Source organism: Thunnus thynnus, chromosome 10, assembly GCF_963924715.1.
Source record: "Thunnus thynnus chromosome 10, fThuThy2.1, whole genome shotgun sequence".
In the NCBI taxonomy this organism is placed as follows: Eukaryota; Metazoa; Chordata; class Actinopteri; order Scombriformes; family Scombridae; genus Thunnus; species Thunnus thynnus.
Window position 1 is genome coordinate 32,996,375 of NC_089526.1, and position 22,539 is coordinate 33,018,913.

Genomic DNA, 22,539 nt, shown 5'->3' on the forward strand with positions numbered 1-22,539 from the left:
TGCCAACTATACACCCTGTTCCACAGCTTTTCAACTGCAGTGACAGATCATCCATATAGATGTTAAAAAGGAAAGGAGACATAATACTGCCTTTTCGAACTCCATTATTCACATGGAACGGAGCAGATACGGAATTTCCCCATCTAATTTGCATCATCTGATGAGCGTACCAAAAAACCAGGATTCAATTTAGAAATCTAGGAACACCTCTTTCATGTAATTTATTAAATAGTTTTTCATGATTTTATGGTCAAAGGCTTTAGAAGCATCAATAAAACACATAAAAATTGTGGAATTTTGCCTATTGTATTTATCTAAAACCTCCTTTACAGCAAAAATGCACATATCAGTGCCATGTTTACGTTTAAAGCCAAACTGGTTGTCAGAAGTCAGGATGTACTGTTCCAGCCTATTTAGTAGCGTTCTTGTCTTCACTTTGGATAAAATGCTGGCCAAGGCTATAGGCCTGTAATTCTCCCAGCTGTTTAGTTTACCAGCTTTATCTTTAATGACAGACACTAGTATAACAGATAAAATAGAGTCAGGTAGAATATCATGGACTAATAACCCAGTAAAACAAATAGCAAGCAAAGGGTAGAGTTTTTTACTAGCATGTTTTAAATGTTCAGCAGTTATATTATCCATCCTTATTATCTCCTAGCTTCATGACAATGTCTTGGACGTCTTGTGGGGTGACAATCACCTCCTCATTATTGTCTGTGTTGCCCACACTAAACGAGTTGCTTTTAACACAGTTGAACAGATCATAGTAATGTTTCTGTCACAACTGAGAATTTTTTTCTGAGCCACTTACTCCATCAATATTTGATGGTAGCGACGTTTTACAATTGTTCATTCATTCTGACTTCTTTCCAGAAATCATTAGGACTATTATTTTGCAACTTCCTCGCAAGTGAATCAGATCTCATTGTATTCTCATACCTTTTAATAAATCAAAGGGCATATTTAAAATGAGCATTTGCACGTTTCTTATGTTCAAATATGGGACCATGTTCATTTCTACCCGATTCTACCCATGCTTTAAAAGCCGTTCTAGCCTCAGCATGGAGCTCTTTTACATAGTCATTCCAACCCGGTTTAGCATTGTACACATTAGACTTATGTTTATAAAAAGGCCTGCTGGATATAAGGAGAGACTCCACAATGGAATCATGCATAAAACATAAGACATTACTATGTCGGTTGTATGTTTGCTACTTTATGTCAATGCATGTAGCAAACATAACATTGGGCAAAGTCTTGGGCCCCCGAACTAAACACTTTCTCTTCCAAAAAACACTAAGAAGCAGATAACCGACATGCAGACACTGTAAAAGTTTTAATTAAGAACTGTCACGCTCAGCTTTTCCTGCTTTCCTCTCCTACAGCAGCCTTCTCGATCGCATGCCGGGTACTGCACAGTCCACGCTTAGAGTTTACATTTTCACAAAATGAGCTGTTTCAGTGCTATTCTGTAAAATAGTCTGACACCACAAATGTAAATGTCTATCTGTATATTTACAAGTCTGTCCTTAATCAGGTAGTTAGGAACCTGTCTTAGCTTTATGTGACTGGGCTGTAATGCTACAGAGCAGAGCAGAGAAAAAACAAGGCAGGAGGAAGAAAGTTATGGTGTGAGACAGCGACAGCAAGCTGCTTGTCTCGGTGACATGTGTGCATTTGTTTGGTCCCTGCTGCACAGCGGGATCATCTCGCCTCACTGCGATGTTTCTCCAAATGGAAGAAATCAGCAGAATGACTGACCCCTAGGGGCTCGTCCCTTCAGCTAAGGTCAAGCATCGCCTCTTTCACCCTCCCCCTCCTCCCCCCTGCTCACTCTCCCCCACTATGTCAGGGCCCTTGAGTCATGCACGCTTCTCCTTCGCTACACAGTAAACCTTCCAGGTCTGGATGTGAATTATCTCTGCTCACGCTCCCTTGCTCTACTGGCACAGCCTGGATGGTGATAAAAATCCATTCACATCCATATCTCGCCCATCTCTATATCCAAAACATGTGCTTGGGTTCCTTCCCACTTCACAGACATTTATTCCAGTCTGATGGTACTCCATCTACTCAGAAAGAGAGAGAGAGAGAAAAAAAAAAGGTCTGATCACTTTCGGATGTTTTCTTCAGCAGATTAATCAAACGCCTCGCATTACACAGATGATTGAGATCCAATTATTTGCTGAATGATATACAATTTTAATTAATTCGAATTTACATTGCATGAGCTTGGAATTAATATTTCTATTTTTAATCTAAGGAAATCTGGCGGGTGAATTAATCGCTCACACTTCCCATGCTCTGACTGTGTAAACCTCCACAGTGTGACTGTGGCCCCGGGTCCTCCATATCCGGCGGGGGCGCTGTCTTCAGCCAGCTGGCAAGGTCAATCTTCTGGCAGGGCTGTGATCTCCAGCCACTGGAGACACAATTAGAGTGGACAGAGGAGACAGATTACACAGCAGGGTGATATATTACAGCTCTGTCAAAATGAGACACACAAAATGGCCTCAGTGACACCCAAAATGGCCTCCGGCGTATTGCTCTGGTAGACTTGGGCTGTCTGCTGAACTGCTCTGACAGCCTGGCTGGCCAAGACGGTTTTAGGCCATTAACCCTCACAGGAAAATTCCACGAAACTCAGCTTTAATTTATCTGTACAATGCCTCCTCACAAGAAAACCCACTTTTAGTATTTCTCAAAGATCAAAGTAGTGACACAGGAGTGTCACTACTAACTCTTAACATGGGTCTGAGTGTTCACATTTTACTGACACGAGGTCTGGACACACCAGGAGTATTTGCTGTGTTACACCATTCATTTTTATTTATCCTCCTCTGTTGGAGTAAAAACTGTTCCACAGAAGAACAATGGTTTGCAGACAATTATGAGACAGGAGTTGATATGTCTTTTGAATAAACTGTGTGAAGTTATTGTCCCATGGTGTTGTGTAGTGGAAGCCTCATTTGATGATCAGAACGAGTGTTGTTCACACTGAATATTTTATTCTCTAAGATTCTGCAGTTTTATAGAAATGGGAGACCTTGCAACTGACATCTTGAATATACATATTTTTCATCACTAAAACTAGCAACAAAACATAGGGCAGGTTATTTCCTTGAAACTTCTCTGTATGTAGCAACAAACAAGATATTTGCTGTATATTCTCCACAGTAACATTGAATAATTACCATTACCAGGTTTCCTGTAATTTGATACATTTACTGTAAATACTGTAAATAGTATTTTGTTTAACATTTCTTGATATATTGTTTAAACTGACATGAATTGCCTTATTTAATTATTTAATTAAAACAAGTCACAACACATAGGAACTGATCTTAACTCTATAGAGCTCTATGTTCCCTTTTCAATAACTTTTTATTGAACAAAGTGGTATCCAATGGTGAACAAATGCCAGAAGAATGTAAACAGAGGAGTAGAGGGGAAATAGTGAGATTGTGACTGACCAGCGCTTCAGCAGTTCATAAACTAGCCCTGAGAGTAGTCACTACGTCACCAACCTTCCAGATCTATTTCACATGGATGAACGAATGTCACTTTGTGGTGACCACGGCTTTAAGACTGTAAATGAAAAGCTGAATGCTATCTGTATGTCTTTTGTTTCCTTGTCACTTGTGCTCAATTCATCCTGCAAGCCTTCATGCTTTTTATCCAGAGATGTAATTGAACCAGTGAAAGAAGGTAAATATGATAATATGTAGATGGTGGTTTGAATCCTATCATTGCCGAAACACATGTATGATATCTTGATGATTAACAACAAATAATAAAGACATTACATGTGCACTAGTGCTGTAATTAATGATTATTTTAATTAATCTGCTGCTTAATCATTTTGTAATAATGAAAAATATCCATTATAATTTCATGGTGACATCTTCAATTGTCCTGTTTTGTCCAATCAACAGTCCAAAATCCAAAGATTTTCTATCATGTATGACACAGCAAGTCCTCGAATCATCACATTTGAGAAGCTGCAACTAGAAAAATGTTTGGAATTTTTACTTAAATGACTAAAACAACTATACAATTATCAATCAGTTACAGATTAATTTATTGTCTGATCAATTAATCGTAGCAGCTCTAATGTGCACTGATGCAAATATTTATAGTCTGTAAGATTTGGTTTTTAAACCCTGGCTCTTCTTCTCTCCCATAAAGCTGCAACTTCACCAACTGTGCAAAGTCTCCTTAGTCTCAGTCTCTGAAGCTTGGAACTCCTTCAGAGTTGTCAGAGGTCTCTTGTTGTCCTCCCTCACTAGTCTCCTTCTTGCATGCTCACATAGTTTTCAATGATGGCCTGTTTTAGGCAGATATACAGCCATGTTACAAGGTATTGAAAAAATTATTCTAAATTAAGGAAAACAAGGGTTGTTGTTGCAAATCCTGTACTTGAAGTAACTGCATCAGACCTGTCCACCAGCACCTTTGTCCATCCCCAACCTGACTCAAGAATTTGTTCTTGTCCATATCAGATGCTTTGGCTGGCTGTACTAGGATAGTGTATGTATTATGGACTGACAGTTATGTAGAAAATATACATAACGAGGTAAAAAGAAATGTATCCTGGGTACAGCAAGTTCCTTATTTTGACCAAATTGAGTCATTTCTCTAGTCAACTTGGCTGTTTGGTTTTCTTTTGATTGTTGTCTTCTGTGCTGATGTTGGCTCACACTATCTGCTGTGACTGCCAAAAATATGACTAGCATCTCAGATGGAAGATCTGCATATTGTCATGGTAACACTAACAAATTCTCATTTGAGTATTCAGATACAAGTCACCTGTAGGTTGCATGCTGCAGGATCTGATTTTATAGTACATACCTATGTGGTCCAGATTGAAATTGAACAGATTGGACCCTGTGCTGCCTTTTTCTCTTCAGACTGATTAGAACAGATCAGATCTGGGTCTGACAGAAAAACAAATCAGACGTCTTTTTTCCCCCACTGTGTCATCATTGACGTGGTTTCGTCCGTTGGCCCATTGTCAAGTGTTGATGTTTCCTAATGAAATGACAACAACACACTTGTGCACCCTGCCATTTCTTACAGTGATGAGTGATGCTGAGAGCACAGTAAGAGTCTCTCAGATTCTCTCTGTCATTTCAGTTGTAGCCAAAACCAAAAGGCATTTTTGGAAAGCTGGCGTGAGTTCAGGACTTTTGTTGCCCCCTTCTGGCAGTGAGAGTAATTACAAAAACACTGTTGATGTGCTTATGTCATAGGCTATGCCATAGCCATTTCATTTGGTTATTTGGTCCATTGGTCTGCATGACGCACATGTCAGATCTGTGGCTGCCTGCAGTTACACTTCCCCTGTTTTCACGACTGCAACTTCTATTTCACTTTAAAAAAGAAATTCAGAACAGGATTACAAGTCATATATATCTCAAAAATAACTACATATTGTTTCTAGAGCAGCAATAGTAATGTTTACCTCAGAAAGTCACTATCTAAGCTCAATAATACCTCATTGCAAACAAATCTAGTATTCCATAGTTCAGATGATTCACAATGTTTATATCTAGTACTGTTAAATTTTATGGCATTTTCATGTTGAAACAACTGAGCCAATGACTCAAATGGGTGGCTTCATTTTTAACATCAGAAAGATTAAGATGCATTGAATAATATTCAATAATTTGTTACTAATAGATCAGTTTGTACAGATGGATAAAATAGAGAGATAGATGGGTTGGCACTGAGGATGATATGAAGCACAGTGTCCTGGCTGTGTTTACAAGATGCATGAACCATTACACACAGATGACAGGTATGTTACAGTCATTTTAAATGTCTCTTTGGCTGCTGTGATTGTCATTAACCTGTAGGAGCTTACAAACACATTTTTTAAGATATTTTTCATCACGAATTCCCCCTGCAGTGGTGGCTGCACTTTCCATCATCTGCTTTAAAATAGTTCAAATGACAAAATCCATTTTTTATGAAAGCCTAATCAGTGCAATAGACAAGTAAAAACACATCAATAATACTTTTACATATTCTACAAAAACAAACAGGACATTTTTAAATAACTAAAAGCAGAGATTATAGCCTATAGCCTAAGTGATTTAATCAGAATATTTTCACGGATTCAGAGTAAAAAAACTATTGAGCTACTAATTCATGTAGACTAGCCTAAGTGATAATTTAATGAAAGGCTTCTCTCATTTGAATTTAGTCTTCTATATTTTATTCAGGTGACAGCAGCAGTTTTTTGCGCGTATCTCTGTTATGTTATTAATTATTCATGACGATTTGGCAGTGCTCTTCAGTGCAGCATTTTTCAATATTACTGTGTCACCAAGTCAAGTCTTCTCAACATTTTTGCCTTCAAGTCTCAAGTCAAGTCATGTCAAGTCTCACAGCATACAGGCAGCTCTCATTTTTAGCTTGTTCATATTATCTATTATTATTATCTTAATGGTTAATTTTTGGGACAAACAGGCCAGGATTCGGGATTCGAGACAACTGCTTGTAATTTTTCGGGACATCTGCTCACCCTAGTTGTGGCTATAAAAACGTTGTTTTGCGTGTCACACAACCCCCGTGAAATGATTTGTTTCACTATCAGAATTTGATCTATTCTGTTGGATAACATTTGGAAAGTCTAGTGAAGCCACACAATTAAATGATATCCCCATTCAAGTTGGAGTTAGCCGCTCGGCTGGCGGAAGTCTCTGGGTGCATATTCAAACAGCCAGTGTGGGAATGTCCCACCCAATGTGAGATTTAAAACTCTGTATACTGTGAAATACAGAGAGAGTTATCTGGCAGAGATAGGCTTAATCAGCATTGTGTGAACTTGTTTTGCAAGGGCTCAAATGTAACTGATGTTAATTTATATAAGTTCTGCACTGCAGGTTTAAGTCAAAAGGAAAAAACTGACCATATTTATCCGTATCTATAGATAGATGTCCCAGGAGGGAAATTAGTTTGCACACTGTACACTTTTTTAAATCAAATTTAATAGGGCTGTAATTAATAAATTCAATTAATCTGCCAATTATTTTCTCAGTTAATGACTTAGTCTATAAAATGTCAGATGAGGTGGGAGACTGACCATCTGGTGACTCAGTGCAGCCAAAACAACTCGGAGCTTAACGCTCTAAAGACAGTGGACATGGTTGTTGACTTCAGAATGAATCCTGCCCCACCTGCCCCTATCACCCTGTGTGACTCCCCAGTCGACAATGTGGAGTCCTTCCACTTCCTGGGAACCATCATCACCCAGGACCTCAAGTGGGAGCAGAACATCAGCAGCCTCACCAAGAAGGCTCAGTAGAGGATACGGTAGCTGAACAAGTTCAACCTGCCAGTGTCAGTGATGGTGTACTTCTACACCGCCATCACTGAGTCCATCCTCACCTCCCTCATCACCATGTGGTATGCTGCTGCCACTGCCAAGGACAAAGGCAGACCCTGAGAGGGCTGCAAATCTTCAAGGTGACGTCTTCAGATGTCTTATTTTGTCTGACCAACAATCCAAACAAAAAGGATGTTCAGTTTATAATGATATGAAACAGAAAAGTATAAAATGCTGGCATTCCAGAAGCTGCAGAGAATCTTTGACATTTTTGTTTAAAAAAAAAAGACTAAATGATCAACCAACTAATCGAGTCATTGACTAAAATTACCAAACAACCCGACTGCATCTGACACACACACACAAAACCATTACAGACTATCTGCCCTTAAAGAGCCAACATAGGTGCCGATTCAACAATTTTGAGCACCCACAGGGAAATCGGATGACCATATCTGGAGAATGGACATAGCAGAGAACAGGCAAAGCAGTGTTTTGACTGTAAGCTAAACCTTACTCATTCCTATATTGAACTTTCTTGGTGTCTTTACTCTTAATGCTTTCTTACAGTACATTGATATAAAAGTAGTGTGCCAATTTGTATCACCTTGCATCTGACCTGATTGGCTCTAACATGTGCACACTATACCTTTCAAACTAAGGCCGTGGGCAGCCAGTGTAACACATATAGTTACCTCGTAGCACCAAAACATCGAGGACGACTAAGCACCCCCCACAGGTGGCTGAGAAAGGTAATACTTCCACTTCAGTCATGTTAAACCCCATTTGTCAATATTTATAGTTATAACTATTAAAAGTTTTTTTTTTCCATTTAAATTTTTTTTTTGTTATTGCAAGCAGCACAAGGTGTACTAATGGTTATGAAACCTGTGCGTCCCTTCATGATTTGTCTAGGCCCATGCTGATCTGTTGTGCCAGCAATGTTTGATTCAGACATATTTCCAGCTAAATAACTAAACAAGGACAGGATCAGCATGCATGGTGAAGAAACAGACAGGACAGTGCAACAATCAGGATGGGTTGAAATCTGCATCTTATTTGAGATGTCTATGATAAAATTGCTCTGACTTGTATTTTATTTCAGTCAGAGACATTTCAAGAAATCGACCTTTTATAGCAAATGGTTATACAGTTAGATTTGGTGGAAAAGGCTCTGCTCTGCTCTCAAAGAATGCAAGCAGTGACGGGGATTCTACTGAGAGAGCTAATCCCCCGAAACAAAATGATTGCTTCCGCCATCCTGAATCAATGCAACAGCATGTTGCAATTGTCCTTGAATTCTAGCAAAGCCTTTCTCATCTTAGATCTAACTCAATACTCATGACTTTCAGATGAACATACAGCAAGACACAAATAGTAGGTTGATGCAAAGGAAAATGTAACTAGAGACACATGTTGCTCTTATGCAAACCAGGCCTGCTCTGTTCTCAAAGCTAACCACATTAGCTCAGTTCAGCTGTAATTCTATTATGATATGAACACCCATAAACCTAGTCTGAGTAAGTATCTCTGGTGACCTCTCCGGCTAAATAGCATGAAAGAGCTAATAGAAAACCCCAAAACAACTCCAAACCACCAGTGGAAAATATTCCCAGAACCAATTCAGCTCATACAGGAACACTCAAAGGTATTACTCGGATGAAAGAGATTCAGCAACATTTAGCAGACTAAGCTGGCAGCAGCACAACACCTGCAAGTATGCAAAAGCCATAAATGCCAATAATTCATCTCATCACAGATGAATGTGAACAGCACAGCAGTGAAGCTAAACCCAGAACACTGCAGCCTCATATCTTACTGGCATTACCAAATAAACAGGCTGTACTTAACCAAAACACTTCTCCCATACATACATAAGGTTGAAGATGATGAATGGATAAAATTTAAATCGTTTTCTCATGTTCTATATCTTGTCTATGGAAAACAAAACATTTGTTGTGTGTGGATCTTGTTTATCACTTGACAATTTCGTTCCTGAATGGCAGTAGCTACATTTTGTAAAACTGTCAGCAGCTCATCTGTCAGTCAGTGTACAGCAACACTGCATAGAGCAGAGGAGCAGGAGCTACCATGCTTTTAGGGTGCCATGCCATTGGTCTGACAGCCCATTATTCCAAAACCCCAATAATTAGAAAAATGTCCCATTGGATGAAAGCCCATAGTCCGACAGTCCGTTATCCCGAAAACAAACATCCACTGCTCCAAAGGCCTGTTGCTGAGAAAATACAGACTCTCCCTTGCAACCCTAACCCATGATCTTTCCCTAAACCTAAGTGTTTTTTGTGCCTAAACCTAATCAGACCTTAGCCATAGCTTTGTCACACCATAAAACATCATTACTTTTTATCCTGACCATAAATAATGGTAGTGCACCATTGGTTATCAGACATGGATAATGTTTATTACCTGACAAATCAGACTGTTATATATTACTGAGGTCTTCTGCTATATTTGGCGTCATGTTTCACTCAGTAGAACATGTTTACCAGTAAGCTCGGCTCTGCATTTACATTTAAAATGTAAATTAAATGATCAAACAGACTTTTCACAATTCACTTAGTTCTTCTAATGAATTTGGCATCATGTTTCATGTTTAACTTAGTTCACACAAGACAAGTTAAAGTTTAATATTAGCTGAAATGAAAAGACTTCTTTAGGAGTCATACAAAGTCATATGTTATGATTTACAGTATGTTATGACTTATAAGTTATTTATAAGTTATGTTAAATTAAGTAATATGTTAACAGAGTCTAGAAAGTAGTAAGGCCAGCAGTCACTGAACTCCAACTCCAGAGTGTGTATTTTCGGAGCAATGGGCCTTTGGAGCAGTGGGCATTTGTTTTCAGGATAACAGGCCATTGGACTACGGGCCTTTGGTCCAAAGGGTATTCCCCACTTTTAGTTACCCTCACGTTTGTAGAATGGCCGAACAAAGCAATTGTTACTTTAGGATGCTGCCAGGAAGAGAAAAAGTTTGAATCAAGCCGTCATTCATAAAGATAGTTTTTTCTGTGACCTGCACCAGTGAGTAGACAAATGTGGATGCTAATTCAGTGCCTAAACAACCTGTCAGCACCCATTTTTCACTGGCGGGGATCCGTCATTTGATGAAGTACTGCATGTAAAGTTAAGCCCCACATATTTCCCAAGATGAATGGTGTCCTACAGGTGGCCTTCAGCAGTGACACACTGACTGAACTTTCTCAGGAGTTTCAGAACTAAATCACCGGACTTATTGGATAGCGAAATTATTTAAAGAGGTCATATTATGCCCCTTTCCAAGTATTATATTTTCATTTTTGTGGTCCATTTGCAAACATTTGCATGTTTTTATGGTCAAAAGGCACCTAGTTACAGCTGTTCAAACCATGGATGCAGCTCCTCTGTTTCACTCAGCTTGGGCTGTTTTGTGTCTGCTCAATGCCCCTCTCTTCTAATTGATTGATTTGATTTGATTTATTGATTGGGACAGTGTGCAGTTTTAAACATTAAAGATGCACTGCACCGGAATTAGCTCGAAGCTAATTTGCATCCGTAGTCCCCCACAATCAAAACATACAACACCATAACAACAAACAGTACAAAGCCAAAAAACAAACAAAAAAAACAACAAAAAACCCCCCCAAACAAAAACAAACAAACAAAACAAAACAAAACAAAAAACAAAACAACCCCCCCCCCCCCCCCAAAAAAAAAACAACAAAAAAAAAACACACAGAACACACCATACTAAACACAAAATACAAAGCTACACACAACAGCACATCACATACACCCACAATGTCATTCAGAAACTAACAATGCAAACTAGACTCAGTGGTCACACAGCTGATTGGTCTTTAGTAATGTTTTTAGTTTGGCCTTGAATGTATTTATAGAACGACAGTTCTTCATATCATCAGGTAGGGCATTCCACTGAGTTGTGGCTTTCACAGCTGACTGCCCAAATGCAGTGTGATGAAATGGTATGGTACAATCTTGTATAGAGGATATTCCGGAGGATATAGTAGAACTTACTGAGCGAGTATACACAAAGTCACATGGTGGAGGAGGGGCCAAACCATTTAAAATTTTATAAACTAGGCACAAATTTGAGAATAATCTAAAATTGTCAAAGCTCAGTATATTGTATTTCTCTAGTACCCTACAGTAATGGAAATGCATTGGCTTTTTGTCTAGAATTTTTAGAGTTTATTTGTATAAGGACTCAAGAGGTTTTATGGCTGTTTCTCCAGCCTGCCCCCAACATGTGATGCAATAAGACATATGGGAAAGAATCATAGCATGCATAAATATCTTGGCTGCGTCCAAAGAGAGACAGTTTCTAATATGTTTAAAATTTGCTAAGTTGTACTTTATGGTTTTAACCGTTTTTTAAACTTGTTTCTTAAAAAATTGGATCCAGTGTCACACCAAGATATTTAAAATCAGTAACTATGTCAATTTTTTCACCTTTGATGAAAATATCAGCATTAGGAGGTTGTACCATAGTTTTAGAGAAAAACATACCTTTTGTCTCAGACTCAGACATGGATGATCAAGCCAATGTGTGATCCTTTCCGATGCAATTGTTAGCTTAGCAGCAGTTAACTCAGCTGTTTTTGCATGTGTGTACACAACAGTGTCATCTGCATACATTTGTAGTTCTACATCATGGCACTGTTGAGGGAGATCATTAATATATAAGCTAAATAATAGGGGACCTAACACTGACCCTTGTGGAACACCGATTGTGCACTTCATGTTATTGGACAGTGTGTCACCACCTTTAACACATTGTATCCTATTGGATAAATATGAAGACATCCATGCCAGTGCTCTAGATGAGAAGTTAAATTTAGAGAGTTTCGATATTAAAACATCATGATTGACTGCGTCAAATGCTTTATGCAGATCTAAAAATACAGCACCAACTACTCCTCCTTTGTCAAGTCTTGATTTAATTTGCTCTATTAGGTGCAAGGTAGCAGTTTCGGTGGAATGATTTGCTCTAAAGCCAAATTGCATACAATGTAGACCAAAATTGCTTGTATTAAGAAATGTTGTAAGTTGTTTAATGACAACTTTCTCAGCAACCTTTAAGAGTACTGGCAGTATTCTTATTGGTCTGTAGTTACTGGCTTCAAGGCGATCTCCAGATTTAAAAATAGGCGTGACAATGGCACATTTCCAGTCATCAGGAAAGCAGCTGTGTTTAAAAGACAAGTTAATTAAATGAGCAATAGGGGGAGTTAAAATACCTTTGTGTGATTTGACAAACACAGTGTCAAATTAGAAAGCATCTCTACTTTTGGAGCTTTTTAAGGAGCTGATGATTTTGTTTACTTGTAACTCATTAGTCTCTACCAGCTCGAAAACCTGACCTGTAGCATCTATAGGACCAATATCCAGTTTCTTTTCTGTAATTTTTTCCCCTATCTCATATACAGACTCAAGAAAAAAATTATTAAAGACCAAAGCAACAGTAAAATGATCTTCAATTAACTTTCCCTGTACTTTTAAAATCTCCTAAAAATTTTGGGTCCCTCCTTGTGAGATTATCGATGTTTTTTGAGATCAATTTACTGTTGCCTTTCGCCTCATCCAATATACTGAGATAAAAACGAGATTTAGCTTCTCTTAGCTCTTGGATAACTTTGTTCCTTAAACCTTTATGTAGCATATTCAAATGATCAGCCAAAGATAGCCATAGATCTACCTCAGTGCACAACCCACTTCACTAGAAATAATGTGAGGGAAATGATGTCCTGTCCTGCCAGAAACAGAAGTCCACATTTTAAACATATTTTGAACAGCAACATGTTTACTGCCACTGTCATTTATTTTGCCTACAATATCTGCTCCTGGGAATTATTGCGTGATCAATTTTCTGATTTCTGATCCACTGTGTAGATGACAATGTATAAATGTTTGCCTACACTGGAATAGAGCTAATACAGAGATTCTTATTATTGAAAACAATCAAAGAGATATTACTTTATACCTTGGCATTTTACCATGGAAGCTAAAGAACACTCATGAGTCAGGGCTGTGGATAATAAAAACACAGCATCTGCCCACTGTATCAGTGAACCAAACTATCTGTCTCACCCCACACAACTAGGTGTATCCATGTTCAGTGAGTGCAGACTGTAGGATTTGTCTGCCTGGATTCCCAAGACATATTGTGACAGTGGCACCATCATTCCAGCAGTAATGGATTAGCCTCTTTCTTCAGTGTGGAGTTGGTGATAAGCCTGGGATTCTCCTTTTCATTCCTCTGCCTCCACCCACTCCCCATCCCTTCTACTCTGTAGGTCCGGGGCTATCTACTGCAGGGCTGAGGGAGCTGTAACTGAGGTGCTGCCTGGTGTCAGGGTGTCACTGATAGCTTCTTTAATGCAGATACGCTTGTGGACTGAGGAGAAGAAATGCTGGCAGAAACTGACAGGGGGACCCCTCTCCCCCTGTCTCCACCTCCTCCTTCCTCCTTCAGTCAAGCACAGAGGGAAGGCCCAGCCTGATGGACGCCTTCTTACTCAACCCACAACACCAGTTTTAAAGCCAAGAAAAGGGAGGAATTTTTTTAAAGTAACAAGGAAATCGGGAAGGACATTTTGTGTCTGTAAATTGACACATTAAGAGCTGAAACACAAACTTGGTTTATTTATTTCGTCTCACTCTGGTCTCATTTCCACAGAACTGAAACTCAAAATTCTCACGAGCAGAACACAATAAATAACATACCAATGATCTCACTCTTTTTACATCCATACTCTTAGTGACACTGAAAGTGTCAGCTTTGTCTAGAGGATGGGACTAGAGGAAATCATTATCCAAAAAATGATCCCAAATCTCTCTGAGCATAAATATACTCACATTTTCCTGACAAGTTTCCCTTTTAAATAATTCTTGTGTACAAGTGAAATAATCAAGTCCGTGTAAAGGAAAACCAGAGATTTCTTTTGAAACACATTATACATGTTATAAATTAATTGCTGAAAATATGTGAAAAGAAAATGAACTATGTAGCACTCAATTGTGGCTAAACCGTGTAACGACAATGTCACATGATGCACACTGGCCCAAAAAGACTTTTTCCCATAGACTTACATTGTGAAAGAGATGTCTGTAAATCAGCGGATAAATTTTTTTGAGCGTCACAACCCCCGTGAAATGACTTGTCTCACTATCAGAATTATATCCATTCGGTCCGATCACATTTCAAAAGCCTAGAAGAGCCACATGATTGAATTGTTTTATCCCCATTCAAGTTAGCTGGAGGGCTAAACTGGAAGTAGCCGACTTGGCCGGCGAAAGTCACTAGTGTGTATGCTCTATGGGCCGCACAGATGCAGATGATATAAGAACTAGAGTGCCATGGCTTCAGCTGGGTGTGCAGTCTGTTGTTTGCTAATGGCAGCATTAGCATTAGCATCCCTATGTATGCTGCAGTCACAACAGTAGATGTAATCTCTCTGGGCAGATAGGAAGGTCTACATTTAACTATGAGGTATTCAAGGTTAGCAGAGCAGTGCCTCTCGATAATGGCATTGTCCGTGCACCAAGCTTGTTAACATAAATGCAGAGTCCCCCATGCACCTCTGGAGTCAGTAGCTGTTGTATCTGCCCTGAGGATGTAGCAGACCAGTAGCTCAATGGCACTATCAGGGATGCTGCTGTTAAGCCATGTTTCCATAAAAATCATGAAATTGCAGTTCATAATCCTTTTGAGTGGTGATCTGCAGTCGCAGTTCATCCATGTTCACCAGAGACTGTACATTGGCAAGGAAAATGCTGGGTAGCCAGTGTGCCATATGAGGAGTTAGTCCTGAGTTAGTTAGTTAGCGTCATGGTATTAGCTGCTACTGGTGAATGGGGCCATTTTCTGTCAATGGTAGTGTGGCAAGACTACGAGGGTTAGATTTTACTTTTGTTAGTTAAGTGTCCGACAACACCATCTATGGGCATTTCACCCCTAGGAAATTTATTAAAAAGGACCGCCACTCTAAAATTGGTCACACAGGTAAGAGTAACACCAGAGACCGACGTGATTCCAAAAATAAAGTATACAAAAAGAAGTTCATTAACAACACTTTAAAATTCACAGCTTACAGAAAAATCTCTTGATGGTGATACAAGTGACTGATAGGAAAATTAGTGGCAAGATATTGCACGATCCCTAAGGGCCTTTTTAATTTTTAAGTTTGCTGGTAAAGTGTATAGACTCACAGGGCTGAGGGCTCACCAGGCGGAGGTAGCTAACTAAGGGGAAGAGGGAAGGATCCGGATACTGCACACATCACATGTGAAAGCCCACACATCATTGATTGACACCCCAAAGTGCACTACTGTACAGGACGTGAAGGGACCACCACGCAGGGATCAGTCAGCCACTCGCCACTGACCCATAGCTCCTGTCCTAGTAAAAGAAAAAAAAGAAGCAAACATTCAGTTAAGGCAACGGGGCAAAAATAAATAAATAGCAAAACTGCCCCGACACCACACAACACTGGTCCCAAAAGGTCACCACCAAGATTGATCGTGCTCTAAATATCACTTGCACACACACACAGTGAACCCAATAACCCAAACCAAAACAAGAGAAAAAAAATAATAATCAAAGATTAATAGGTTAGCTGATGAGTCAGTTTTTTCCTGGTGCAGCTTTAAATCCTTCACTCAACTCTTGTCCAGGAAGTTACTCCATGCATGCGCAGCAGCGGGCACGCACACACACACACACACATACACACACGGGAGAACCCCCAGACAGAACAGCGACAGAACATCAACAGAACAGCAGTAGCGCAGCAGCCCGCTTCAGAAGTGGAGCCACCTGCGGTAAACTATAGACTGAAATTATTACTCCGAATTACAATTGGATGAATTAAAACAGTGAGTTCACACATACCAGTAAGTGAAGGCGCAGCTTCCCAGGTGACGCCGCCAAGAGAGGCAGCTCGATGACTGCTAACAGCAATCAGAAACCAAAGTCACATTTTCTGTGCAGCCAAACAAAAAGCACGTAAGCGCCAGACAGAAATGAGCCAGCCTACCTCAGGAGTCCAACGCAACGTGTGTAGTACGCACGGCTCTGAGGCCACACACTCCTAGCTGCCAACCTCCGGCCGAAGTACAGGCCAACTCTGCTGGAGCAGAAAGCACATAAGACACGCCACTAATGCGACCCAAAGATGCAGCGATGCCGTCGGAACATATCTGACAAAGTGAACGGAGGAAGCTCGACAACCATCGAGAACCCTTGCCTTTTCAAAGAAGTGAGTAACGATGACACCAAACCTAATTGAAAATAACAAGTTAACATAACGATGATTGGTGATGGATCACTTGTTAACTAGTCATTTAAGTTACATTTTTACTGAAGTAAGTCCACATTTACCTAGAAAATAGGTGCTGAATTAAACAGTGGCTCCTAGTGTTAACAAACATTATGATGAGTTTATAAATTATACTACATTATTAAAGATTAAACCAGTGGTTACAACCACCTACAACAAAAAAAGCTGCTAATGCATGGAAGCATCAGTTTTAACAATGTACTTTTAAAAATGTATTTAATATATCAGTCACAGCCCAATTTTCTGTAAAATGAGTACTTTTACTTTAAGTACTTTAAGTAAATGTAGCTGATAATACTTCTACACCTTTACTTCATTTTAAATGCAGAACTTTTACTTGTAATGAATTATTTTTACATTGTGGTACTGATTTTTTTGTTTTGTTTTTGTTTTACCTTAAGTAAAGGATTTTAATACTTCCACCACTTTTGAGGTATTTGTACTTTACTTGAGTATTTCCACTTAAGTATGCTACTTTATTCTTCCACTCCACTACAATTCAGAGGAACATATTGAACTTTTTACTCCACTACATTTATCTGACAGCCTTACTTATTACTGTTCAGATTAAAATGTAAAAAAAAAACATGATAAATAAATAAATGAATAAATAAATAAATCAATGTCTATGTGGGACTCCTTGCCATGTGTCAGATGTTGTTAGCAGTTCTGCCAAAAAATATTTTCCCTCTAAACTTTTCATATGGTTTCAAGTAAATAACTGTTCAAGACCCAAGGAAAAACTCCCCAATGTTTCCCTATAAAGCATACAGTGTGTTTAAGGCACATCTTAAACACTCAGTTGTTTGTGGGACAATAAACAGAGGGTTAGAGAGTCCTGAGCCCTCTGGCAGTAGGTGGAGTTGGGGTGGCAGTGGGTGCCTGCGAGCCGAGCAAGACAGACAATGAGGAAGAGTACCATTTATTAATGAGAAGAGGCACGATAGAAGGTCTGAACGCATACAGTGATTGAATGAATGGGATGAAGTGGGAGGTAGGAGGAGAAAGGAGAGGCTTCACCAGAGAGAAAGGCATGAATGATCCTGGCTCAGTCTCATCGTTGAACCACAGTAAACTTACAATTGAAAGGAATTCACACACCAGGTCAGCTCTACATGCCTTAGACTGACAATTTTGGCCTGATGGCAGCATTAGAGGAAAGGTCAGAGGTTTAATTCATCCTCTGGGGACCATGAATATCCACAGCAGACTTCACAACAATCTGGCCAGAAGTTATTAAGATAATCTTGTAGCTGATTAAAGTTTAAACAGACAGACTGGCATACTCTAACAGTGCCATTCCTAGGCCCTGCCTCTCGCAAAGCAATAATTCAGAGTGAGATGACAAGCACCGCGGGCTATTCTTCTTTATTGGTGGACGGTGATTGCTGTCTCCTTTTTTCTGTACATTCTGGGAGAGGAGAATGGAGCCCAAAGCAGTTGAGAGTATTGGCTTCATGAGTCAGTGGTTCAAAAAAAAAAAAAAATCAACCAACATAAACCACTACACCAACAATGAACAATGACAATGAAAACGTGTTGCAGGTTGAGGACACCAAGGGATGAAGAACACATCATCAAACTCACAGATATGCTGTCAGGGAAAACAAAGAGTAGTATTAAATGAATGTTTCTCTTCCAGCATACAGTTGAGGGCATGTTCAGTCCAAGGGTGGAGTGGGACCCATGAGAGGTGGAAGAGCTGGGGACAAAAAACAAACCTGTGAACAGCTAAATGTGATCTGACCCAAACCAGCAAAAACACATGGAGACTATCAAATCAGCTAAAGGACATTCTATTTCTATTAAAACAGGGTTTGACAAAAAGAAACTTTCCTATTTAAAATGCAAAGTGTTATCTCTCAAATAACCAAAAAATTATATTTTATATTATATTTTTTATCATCTTCACTGCCCATGTCCATCTTTAGTCTTAAAATAAAAAAGGTACAATCTTTTTTCACACTGTGAAAATAATCTGCCAGAGGGTAAAATAATTCTCTGTTCTTTTTGCTTCCAATCTTTTTTTTAAATGTGTTTGAGACAATGATTGGATTTTTTAAGGAAGAATTTCATGCATTTATTCTGATATGGATAAAACTGAAAACTTGAATATAGGATTAAATGGCATGGACTTCAGCTCTATTCTTGCACACTTGATCCAACTAAGGGCCACACACTTTGATGCCTGCCCTGTTCAGGTAGATCTGTTTCTGCTGCTCAACCAGTCAGCATTAAGACCATAATTAGATCAGATGTGCTAGAATAGAGCTGGAACAAAAACATTCAAATTTGGATGTTTTCAAAACACAGTAACAAAATGTTAATGAAAATATTATTGAAAAAACTAATTTTAAAAATGTTTTTTAAAGTTTAAATGTATTTTTTATTTCATAACAAGTACATTACTATCCATGACTCCAGCTTTTCACTTATATGGATATTGACTAATGACTGGAATTGATTCAATTCCAGTTGTTAGTTAATATCCAGCCTAAAACTTTAGTGCTTGGTAGGACTTTGATTGTAGAGTCTCAACATACATTTTATTTGCAACTTTGAGTCACTGATCAAATGATTTCATCAAGACAACACAGCAGAAAGCTAGCAAACGACGACACCCAGGAAACGTTAACAGCTAACGTCCTGAGTGTGGAACAGCCTGTCTCTCAGCATCATAATCCCTGGCTGTGGAGTCAAAATGGAGCACAAACATATATGTTTATTACAATCCAGAGAGAAAAAATATTAGAATTACAGATTTAAAAATGTTGAAAACAGCAGGGGGGTTAATGTGAGAGCAGGGGGGATGAGCTCAGACAGAAATGTTATTCAGCAAGTAGAAAAGGTACTGATAAAATGGAAGTAAGGCAAGTCGCAGCATGATCAATGTGCTACTTCACTTGTGAGCAGCTTACTGCATAGACGGGCAAAAGTCTTCAGGGTGAGTATAAGTCAGCAGAGCAGCGAGAGCCTCCTTCCAATTGTCTAGCTCACAGCTTTGCACAATGTCCCTCCAGTTCTGGGTCACCACTAATGATATAAGCTGGAGTTGTAGATTAATTAATTTCATTCATTCATTCATTAAACATAAACAAATATCAATCAATCAATCAATCAATTTTTATTTATATAGCGCCAAATCACAACAGAAGTCATCTCAAGGCACTTTTCACATAGAGCAGGTCAAGACCGTACTCTTTAATTTACAGAGACCCAACAATTCCCCCATGAGCAAGCACTTGGCGACAGCAGTAAGGAAAAACTCCCCTTTAACGGGTAGAAACCTCAAGCAGACCCCGGCTCTTGGTGGGCGGCCATCTGCTTTGACCGGTTGGGTTGAGAGAGAGAAAGAAAGAGGGAAAGGGGGAGGGGGACAGAAGAACAACAATCATAACAATAACAATAAGTATAAGTAGCAATAGCCAGGGAAGGATGCCATCAGGACTGCGAAGGACCGCGAAGGCTCGGCCTGCATCCCAGGGTTTCCTGCGGGATGAGAAAGCACAAAAAACTCCAGGGAAGAAGCCAAGTTAGTGACATGCACTGATGGTACATGAATGCATACAGATGGAGAGGAGGAGGAGGAGAGAGGAGCTCAGTACATCATGGGAAGTCCCCCAGCAGTCTAGGCCTATAGCAGCATAACTAAGGGCTGATCCAAGGTGAGCCTGGTCGGCCCTAACTATAAACTTTATCAAAAAGGAAAGTTTTAAGCCTACTCTTAAACGTAGAGAGGGTGTCTGCACCCCGGACCGAATCTGGAAGATGGTTCCACAGGAGAGGAGCCTGATAGCTGAAGGCTCTGCCTCCCATTCTACTTTTAAAGACTGTAGGAATCACCAGTAAGCCTGCATACTGGGAGCGCAGTGTTCTAGTGGGATAATACGGTATTATGAGCTCTTCAAGATATGATGGTGCCTGACTATTAAGGGCTTTGTAAGTTAGGAGAAGGATTTTAAATTCTATCCTAGATGTTACAGGAAGCCAATGTAGCGAAGCTAAAATGGGAGAAATATGATCTCTTTATCTAGTTTTTGTTAGTACATGTGCAGCTGCATTCTGGACCAGCTGGAGAGTCTTTAGAGACTTGTTAGGGCAGCCTGATAATAAGGAATTGCAATAATCCAGCTTAGAAGTAAGAAATGCGTGGACTAGTTTTTCTGCATCTTTTAGGGACAGGATGTGCCTGATTTTTGCAATATTACGTAAGTGAAAAAAGGCAGTCCTTGAAATTTGATTTATGTGGGAGTTAAAGGACATATCCTGATCAAAGATAACTCCCAGATTCCTTTCCGTGGTGCTGGAGGCCAGGGTAATGCCATCTAGAGTAGCTATATCATTAGTAACATCCATTTTCTCACCATTGAAATGCTGTTCTTTTGCTTGCTTAAGTATTTTTGCTGAGTTTCTTGAGCAGCTCCTCTACTCCACTGATAGAAAGCAGGATGACCTCAGCGACCATCGTTCAGACACAGCTCCCTCAAAGTTACCGACCAGCAGCACCATCAGTATCTTCAGAAGAACATGGATTAGCCATGAACCCAGAAACACACACTACAGTTACATTTGCGATCATGACAAACAATGACAAGGTGTAAAATATGTTAACAGAGCTAATGTGTTGTAATCACATAATTAAGTGTGTTTACAGATGAAAGATTTTACCACATGACTGAAGAAGCCTGCTGGAGGAAAAGAACCCGATGTTCTAGCATCAGCAACCGAAGCTGCTACATCAGAGTTCTGGAAAGACAAAAAAAGAGAGTATTTAACATTAAATATTCTATTGAACATTAAAGGAGCAGCAAAAACAATGACCATAAAGATTTAAAAATTGCTCGCATCAGTTTCTGGTATCCAGGTATTATGATCATTCCTGCATAGAAGAAGGGAGATTTTGAAAAATTTTTTTTAGAATAATGACATGAAATTGAACACAGGAAAATGTGTTTTTGAAGACATATTTCAGACCTGTGAATAACATGTGTGACTGAATTTTACAGTCAACCTACCTCTTGCAGTTTCTGCATGGTTGACTGTCTTCTTTGGTCCAGCAGACTCTCCTACTTCCCATCTGCATACACACAAACACACATACTCCAAACATTAATGCAAAATGTATAATATAAGGAATGGTAGCTGCCATGAGTGCAAATGACTCTTTTCGCTCTCACAAATAACACACATGGTACCTTGATAGTCGAGTTTGGCTAGCTCAGCCTCTCAGCTTGATTATGCACCACCCCACATAAAACAGCCTGGGGCCATTTTTTAGTCCCAGGCCATCCGTGGTTGTATGTAGCATAAAATGTAATTTTATGTCTCTGCTGTGCACTCTCTTGCTGTCTTTCTAATGTACCGATCCATAAAATGGTGGGATGGTGCTACGCATGTGTAGAGCTGTTACACTATATGACACTACATCAATTTTACGTTGTTGCAACATATAGGTTTTCATCACACAGTAATATGTTCAGACAATCAATAGACGACGCTTCAAAATGCCCGTGATCAACTGTAGATGTCGCGACCTTGTGCAGACATCACTGCGACATATATATGCTTACTGGGATAGAGGCATCAGTATTACATTGAGACTGTTTCATAACTAAAAAAGTTAAAAGTTCCGTGTAGTAATTTTAATAAGAAGTGCAGTGTAGTTTACTACTGCCTCATGTAACCTTACACATAATTCCAACAACAATAATAATAATAATACAATAATAATATTAACGAAAAAAGAGCTCTGGTATAGGTATTGGCAGAAACCCAAGTTCAGGTATCAGAATTGGATCAGAACTGAAAACAGTGGATCGGTGCATCTCTACATCGTTCCA

The 22,539-nt window shown here is 39.4% G+C and overlaps 2 long non-coding RNA genes across 2 annotated transcripts; both read right to left on the bottom strand.

The window, feature by feature from the left end:
• Positions 1-15,311: 15,311 nt before the first annotated feature.
• Positions 15,312-18,895, bottom strand: LOC137190623 (uncharacterized). Its single transcript, XR_010930262.1, has 3 exons — positions 16,397-18,895; positions 16,252-16,307; positions 15,312-15,759 (listed from the first exon to the last, which is right to left on the bottom strand). It is a non-coding gene; the product is annotated as an uncharacterized lncRNA (long non-coding RNA).
• Positions 18,896-19,126: 231 nt separating this feature from the next.
• On the bottom strand, positions 19,127-22,153 carry LOC137190624 (uncharacterized). The gene is made up of 3 exons (XR_010930263.1): positions 21,715-22,153; positions 21,368-21,445; positions 19,127-21,214 (listed from the first exon to the last, which is right to left on the bottom strand). It is a non-coding gene; the product is annotated as an uncharacterized lncRNA (long non-coding RNA).
• Between the last annotated feature and the right edge of the window lie 386 nt (positions 22,154-22,539).